The following is an 8,174-nucleotide window of genomic DNA, read 5'->3' on the forward strand; positions in this document are numbered from 1 at the left end:
TGAAACAAAATCTATTTGAGAATTATTAAAAAGAGAAAGCTGCCCATGTTATATAATCCATCAATTACTGCTAACTCCATTGAATTTTTAAAAAAATAACTAAAAATAACCAAACCAAACCAAAATATAAATAGTAGCAGAAGCTCCCACTCAAGCTGCATAACCAAAGACCCAAAAAAACCTACTGCACAACACAACCATGATTCTGAATAGATCCAAACCTAAGATTCAAGAGGAAATAACTATGAACCAGCAGTTTTGCTAATTACCCTGGTACAATCGAAGACCCAAGATATCTGAACTGATAGCAAGCAAGCTTTAAGTTACAACAAGAAGCTTAACTTTGTTGAATCCATGGACAGTGCTGGGCAAGAAATACAAAGAAATTAATCACCAATTTGGTCAGAGTAGCAATAAGCAATAAAGATATTAATCACCAATTTGGTCAGAGTAGCAGTAAGGAATATGAACAAGGTCATTTACATAATATTAATGAATAAGCAATAATTAAGACTAAACAATATTTAACAGATGAAGAAGATTGATGATTCAGTTCCTGCATTACGTTGTTTCCCCACCTCAAATTGGCCTCCCTCCTCAGTGCTTCAAATGCATTTCTTGAGAGCCTCTTCAACTCATTAAATGCTTGGAGTAGCAAATGGTAAAGATCTTGATATGAGTTCCAAGCTACCCATTTAAATATGCAGGTCAAGAAACCATCTGAAGCTTGGGACTAAGATCAACACAATTTGATTTACAAGTTTTGAGTATGGATTCAATAGCAAATGCTATTCTCAAACATATTCTGGGAATGAGATGGGTATTTTGTTGTGCTGAAGGAGATGAGCATCGGAATTATTTCTACAACTCGGATATTGTAATAAAATATTTCAAAATTGTACTTAATGCTGATAAAAAAAATTATTAATAAAAAATTCTCTCCCTCTCCCTATCTTTTCCTCTACAAACAACACATAAATCAAAATCTCTCTTTGCATCGAAAATTACAAATGAGAGAAGGAGATTTAACAATGCAATAAACAAATATTCTAACATGTTCAATCATGAAATACATAAATAAATCTCAAAATTTCAATGAAAACCCTTTCAAAATCCTACAACTAAGTATTATTTCTACAACTCAGTTACATTAATATAGACTAAACTATCACAATTAAACCATTAAAATTACTGCTAAAATCATACATTTTATATAGAGATCTAAAATTGTAAAGACAACTCAGATTTACTAGAATGATATACCTAACTAAACGATTGATTCCGTGGCTCACTCCAGCCTGCCAAATAGCCTTTGGATTGCATCTTCAGCTAGCTCCTTTGAGTGCTGCAAATCTTCACCTACTAATAGATATAAGTCTTGATATGGATTGCGTGCTACTCGTATAACCATGTATACCCATAAACTCAGAAGTAACAGACCACAGATGAGAACTTGAATCAAAACAAGTATCACAATTGCCATATAACCCAATAGGAGACGAATATTTCTAGCACATGTTTTGTAATTTGAGTTGGGATGGGTTTCTAGTGCATGTTCAATTGTCATTGCTATGCAATAGTTGATTAGAGCAACTACTAACATCTTCATTTCCCAGCTGTTTTCCGAGGGAAGCCTATATTTGAAGGATAGATAATATTTCATCGCGCGTCCTGTTATATATATATATATATATATATATATATATATATACACACACACAAATGAAAAGGGAGGAGGAGGTTATTTAAAAATAGTTAGTTCAAAAAGTAAATATGTGGGCTGAAACAAAAGCGACAAAGAAAGTCTGTATCTTCCTAAGGAATAATGCAGAAGCAAGCAACAGCAAGGCTCACGTGACATTTATCACATCCAACATCAAGGTTCAAGCATCACAAGGCATAGATTTACAGCAAACGCATAAAAAAGGTAACAAAATTCCATGTATTTACAGCAAAAGGCCTAAAAAATAAAAGAGAACAAATCTAATGTACTTAGCTAAATGCCAAAATACAATATCATCAATTACAAACCTAAGAAATTAATAAAACCCATTAAATAGCATAGATTTAAAAGTAAAAGATTCTTCCATCTGGGTTAGTAAGAGAAAATAACTCCCAAAAATCACAGAGGAGAATTGCTGACCTCTCTGCTACCTGTGACTTGCTTATGCGAAAGGAGAATTGTTGCTGATACTGATACCACAAGAACTCCCAAAATCACAGAGAAGAGCGCTGGCCAATTAGGCGAGAAAGTACAAGCAGATGAGAGGAGAGTGGTGGTCGATGGAAAGGATGTAGAAAGCTACATAAATAAACAAAAAAAAAATTAAAGAGGCTTTAAATCAAAGAAATCTAGAGATGGGGAAGAAATCGAAAGGGACTACAAGGGCTTGCTGGAGAAAAAAAATGGAAAGGAGGAAGCAGAGAAGACCTCCACAATCGGCAGAAAGGAGGAGGAGGAAATGAGCACGAAGAGGGTAGGGTTAGGCTTAATCGTAAGACTTAAATGGCTGAGATTGTCTGAAGTGAAGTGGAAGGGACGGCTAGGATTAGTTAAGTTAATAAAAGGAGAAAAATGATGTTGGAGTTGAGAATCCCACTCAAGAAATGTGGCTTAAAACATTTAGCCACTGGGCCGCATAAAATATTACGGGTCATTTAGATTAAAGAGATTTTTTTTTTTTCTAAACAAGTCATATTTATTTATTTGTTAAAATTCATATTGAGATCATACAAATTGTAAGATTGATGCTTAATTGAAATTTTAATTTTATAAGTCTTTTTAAAATTTAAGTGAATTAAAATGAATTACTGTATTTAGTGGGATTATGTCAAATCGAAAATTTTTATGTGTTATAGTATTAATTTGAGAGTTTTAATATCTGTTTTTTTTTATAATTTTAGTTATAATTGATAATAGTTTAAAAGATTATTATGTACATAATTAATAAAATGAAAGTAAAAATTAGATCGAAAAAATAAAACAGAGGGTGAAATTTTAAGAAGGGCCTAACTTATTAAAAAAGAAAATAAAATTGCATGATAAATTAAATAAAAGAAAGAGATTAGTATACACATTTGGGTTGCCAAGGAAGCTGATGAACTAACAATTTAGAAGTTGTGAATAGCGGATGATATATCACAAAATCCAAAGCCAAAGAGCATCAAATTTTTTGCAGAGACAGACCCAAGAGTTGGATGGATGCCTTTTTTTTCATGCTTGAGTGATGCATTATCGTATAATATATCGTATAAAGTGGGTTTAAGAAATAAATAAAGTGGGTTTAACGAATGAAAAGTGGGAAAAGGACAGAATCCAAAACCCACTACAATGTATCCTCGAGGGAACAAGTGGCTGTTAGTCAGTGAAGAAAGATCAAAATATTTTCTCACCTCTCTTATTTGAGAATGCGCAAAATTTGAGAATGATGATAATAAGAGCGGATTATAATAAATAAATGCCATTATTCTTTTTTTTTTCTATTTTGAAGAGAAAATAGATAATAAATAAATAAAATTATTTTTTTATCTTTATAATTATTTACTTTAATTTCAAATAAAAAGAACAAAATAAATATTTTACTATTTTAAAAAAATTCTCCTTATTTTTCTTCCTGATATTCACATAAAGAGAAAAAAAATTTTAAATTATTTTTATTTTCCATCTTTATTTTTTCTCTTTTATTTTCTCTCCTCACTAATAAAGTTAACAAACATAGTAAGCCTCTAGGGCTTTTTAATGCATTTGAGACAAATGAAAAAAAAAAAAAAAAACCACTACAATGTTTTTTCATTAACATTTGTATTCATTTACACTATATTTGGGAAGGGAGGAAAGTAAGAGAGGAAAGAAAATATAAGGGGAAAATAATTTTATTTTTCATTATTTTTATTTGAATTGAGTAGAAAATAAGGAATGAAGGAAAATTTATAGGGAAAATAAAAATATTTTGTCATTTTCTATTTTCTCTCCAAAATGGAGAGAAAGTGGAAGGAAAACATTCAAAATTTTAAATATAATCCTATTTTTATAGTTTTTTTTTTAAATTTAGGGGTAAAGTTGTAATTTTATTATCCATAAAACAACTTTCCTTCCAATATTTTCCTCTCTTAATCCAAACAAACAAGAAGAAGGAAAATAAATTTTATTTTCATTCCTTATTTTCCCTCCTTTATTTTTCTTCCCCTCTAAAAAGTTAAGTGCGGATATACTAGTCGTCTGGCTCCTTTTAGAACGAATTATATTTTTCATTTTTTCTAAAAATATAGTGAATTATATTAATCATTTTCATTTTTAGCATTTAGACAATATGGTATATCTAAATCTCTTTAAATTAAATCAAATTTGCTTAACTATAAAATTATAACTCTAAAAATGATCTAATATATATATATATATATATTTAAATGATAAATACCATATTAATTCTTTTTTATATATTAATTTTTTAAGCAAATACATCAAAAATTAAATATTAAATTTAATTAATTAAATAAAATTAATATTAATTAATATTATAAAAATTTATTGAATATATCATAAAGATTAAAAAAAATTCAAATATTTCACATTAGTTACATCATGATAAAAATTATTTGATGCAATAATTATAATACTTAAAAAAAAAAGATGATAGTATTCTTTCAATGTTGAAGAATAAAAAAAAAAAGACTTTAAGGAAAACTAATTTTTTAAAGAAAATTGTAAAATATTTATTTGTAAAGATGAGATAAAAAAAATTAAACAAAAAAAGGGTGAAAATTAAACAAAAAAAAGGGTGTTATGAGCCTCTAAAAACCAGTTCAAGTGCCATATAAGCTTATAAAGCAAAAAAGTAGTGAGGTTGGTAGTCTTTTAACCAGCCACGTTATTGCTAAAGTTATAAATTGTTGATTAAGAGTGAAAGAGAAAAGTAGAGTGTTCTATAGTAATTTTGACAGAATACACATATTTAATTAATGTTTATTTCTCGTATTTACAGATCAAAGGACTAAGTGATTATTGTAGCTATCTTTATAAATCTCGGAATATTGAGTTAAACTTTTCTTCTGCTTGATCTGGGTGCCCAAACATTCTTTTGCTCACCTTTGGCTACCGAATACTCTTCTATTTGGTCAAGTTGACTGAGCAATCTCTACCTGTCTTGTCTGGTTCAAGAATAGGCTCTTCTTTCTTTCTTTGACTAAGCACCGGCACTTTGATTGCCACATTTGATTCTTTATCTAAGTATTGATAATTTAATTCGATTTTAGGCGAGTAATCTCTGTATTTCTATATAATATATGTAAAATTTAAAGATTAACGTCAATGCACATGATTTGTAATGAAAGCAAAATTTTAGTTATCTTTTCAAATAAATAAAAATAATAATTAAAAATTTTTTTAAAAAAGTAACATCAATTATTATGAAATAAAATGAGCTTTATTTGATTTTAAAAGAATGAAATAATTATTATAATAAATTTATACAGAAAAAAATTTATATTAATAATTTTTTTTTCTTTTTTAATAGTGAAATGACGTGAATTTTTAGTATTTTTTTATTATATATATTTTTATGATATAAATTGATAAAATAGAGAGTAATTTTATAATTTTCATGTAATTTGAATGTCAACTCATATTGGAGGAACCACCATTCAACTTCCAGGAGATTTCGTGTCCAAAGCCACATTGCCTACGGATGACCATATTGCCAAGGAAAAACGCAGTCAACGGAGACTAGTGAGTTTTTTATTTTATTTTATTTCATTTTATTTTTTTTATATATATAGTTTTTATTAAAACTTAAAGATTTCATAAATTTAAAAATAATTTAATGTTATATTTGAATTGAGAGATTTGATCTATATATTTAAATTCATATTAAATATATTTTTTGAATATTATAAATGAAAATAGATTTAAATTTAATCTAAATTTTATATGTTCATGGCAAGTTTAAAAATAAAGATTTAAAATAATTATTTTAGTCATTATTTCAAATTTATCTCACTATAATTAAATGTATTAATTCTACATGATGTCATAATTTATAGGCATTTTAATAAAAATTCTTTTTATTAGCCAAATAAAAAAAAATTAAATTTAAGAATTTCAAATTCAAGGGGCAAAATGCACTTTTGCATTCATTTTTTTGTATATGTAGATTAAACATATATAATTAGGGTATGCATTCAATTAGTTTTATTTTAAATCAAATCAAAATCAAATAAAAAATTTAAAAATTAATAAATCAATTCGATAAATACAAGTGATGAGGCTGGTTCTTAAGGAATAGTTTGCAGGTTAAAGATGGTTGGGAAACAAAGCAACTGGTGGAGGCAAACAAGAGCAGACTAGGAAGAGATGGAGAGGGGAGGAGGAAGTGGAGGTAGCGAGGAACTATAGATGGAGGGGGACCAATTTGTTTGTTGTTGATCCTTGGGTTGTATTGAGATTTTTAATTGGATTCTTCTTCATACTTATTTATATGCAATGCATATCTCATTTTTTATGAAATGTCTGACAGAATACTGTGCGATGCATGCCTATATTGGGTGAGAGAGTGGCAGTTTTTTCTATGAATTTTTAAAGTTAATCAAGAATACTATGGTCATTTCATGCTGGTAATTTTAACGCAAAGACTTTTATTTTGATGGATTGAAAATACATTATAAAACTGTTGGCTTTTTAAAATAAAGAGACAAAGTATTAATTATATTATACTTCAAACACGAAAGTGTAATTTTTATAAAAAATATATAATTTATAATTATATATATTGTAGATAAATATATAACTTTTTTTTTTGTGAAATTTATAATACATATTGTAGATGAAATTCATAATAATATCGACTAACTTACACGTAAGTAGAGATCCTAAGAGAAGTTGTACCTAATGATTTTCACCTCTGAAGTTTATACTTTGTCCATCACCACACAATTACAATTCTAATTTAATCACATCACACCACACCATTTAATAATCTTTATAATATATATAATAAAATTGGTCTCAAAATGAACTTATCACAATGTGACAAATAACACTCTATTATATTTTTTCCCATTTGTCCATTTTGCGTCTATTTTCTAATAATTTTACAACATCAATTAATGACTTATAGTGACATATAAATACTAATAGACCTATAAGGTATTTAATGAAAAAAAGTAATAAAAATAGTTATAATTTAATTAATATTAGGAAAATTAAGGGTCATAATTATAAATTATATAAACTAAAGCAATCTTTTTATTTTTCACTATAATTAAAAAAATCATGTACTTAATTCTTTATAATAAAAGAAAATTATAGCAGCAGTTACAATTTAATTAATACTAAAAAAATTAAAGGTCAAGATTATAAACTATATAAACTAATACAATACATGAAAAATTAAATTAGTCACCCCCAAATGCAAATAGAAAATAGAATGTCTAATTAAAGTTTTCTTTTAACTTTACTAAATTATATTTTAGTAATCAACAACAATTTATACAAATATCACAAAAGTAATTTCCATTTATAAGAATTTATTTATGTTGGTATTTTATTATTTATTTTTTTATATTCATTTTCCATTTATATTTATTCTTCTCATTTATTTTCTTTTATTTCATAAATTTTTTTACAAGCTATTCTTAAAATATTTTAAATAAATTAAGCATAAATATATAAGAAAAGCTATATAGTAATATTTTTATTCCATTAAATAAAAATATTTCTCATGACTTTATTTATCCCATGGATTGGGTGGGGATGGGACAGACAATGATAATTTAATCTTAAGAACTCACAAAATTGGAATTAATTTAAATTTTATTAAACTTTAATTGAAACCATCAATAAATATATGTCCTTTAATTTTAGAACATTATTTTCTAAAATTTTATTTCAATCAAATAATTTAATTCAAGTATCAATTAATTTACATGCTCTCTTTAATTTTAAAAAATAATTTTTGAAAATATAATTTTAATTAAATAATTAAATTCAAGTCTCAATTTAATTAGGACTATAAGTGCAATTTTAATTTAATTTAAAATAAAATAAATTAGTTTTTAAACCATAATGGCAAACCCTAAAGATATTATTTTTAATTATTTATTTAATTTATATTAAATATTATTTTTTAAATTAATTTAAAATTTACTTTATTTTATGATAAAATATTTTAATTCATACA

At 26.2% G+C, this 8,174-nt stretch overlaps 1 long non-coding RNA gene across 2 annotated transcripts; it reads right to left on the reverse strand.

Annotated features, from left to right (window-relative positions):
- Positions 1-317: 317 nt before the first annotated feature.
- On the reverse strand, positions 318-2,586 carry LOC131171760 (uncharacterized). 2 transcript variants are annotated; one of them, XR_009142401.1, is made up of 3 exons: positions 2,432-2,586; positions 2,144-2,302; positions 318-1,671 (listed from the first exon to the last, which is right to left on the reverse strand). It is a non-coding gene; the product is annotated as an uncharacterized LOC131171760 (long non-coding RNA). The 2 variants fall into 2 exon arrangements; XR_009142400.1 differs by having other exon boundaries at positions 2,144-2,586.
- Between the last annotated feature and the right edge of the window lie 5,588 nt (positions 2,587-8,174).

The sequence above is a fragment of the Hevea brasiliensis genome, chromosome 13 (genome assembly GCF_030052815.1).
Source record: "Hevea brasiliensis isolate MT/VB/25A 57/8 chromosome 13, ASM3005281v1, whole genome shotgun sequence".
Classification (NCBI taxonomy): Eukaryota; Viridiplantae; Streptophyta; class Magnoliopsida; order Malpighiales; family Euphorbiaceae; genus Hevea; species Hevea brasiliensis.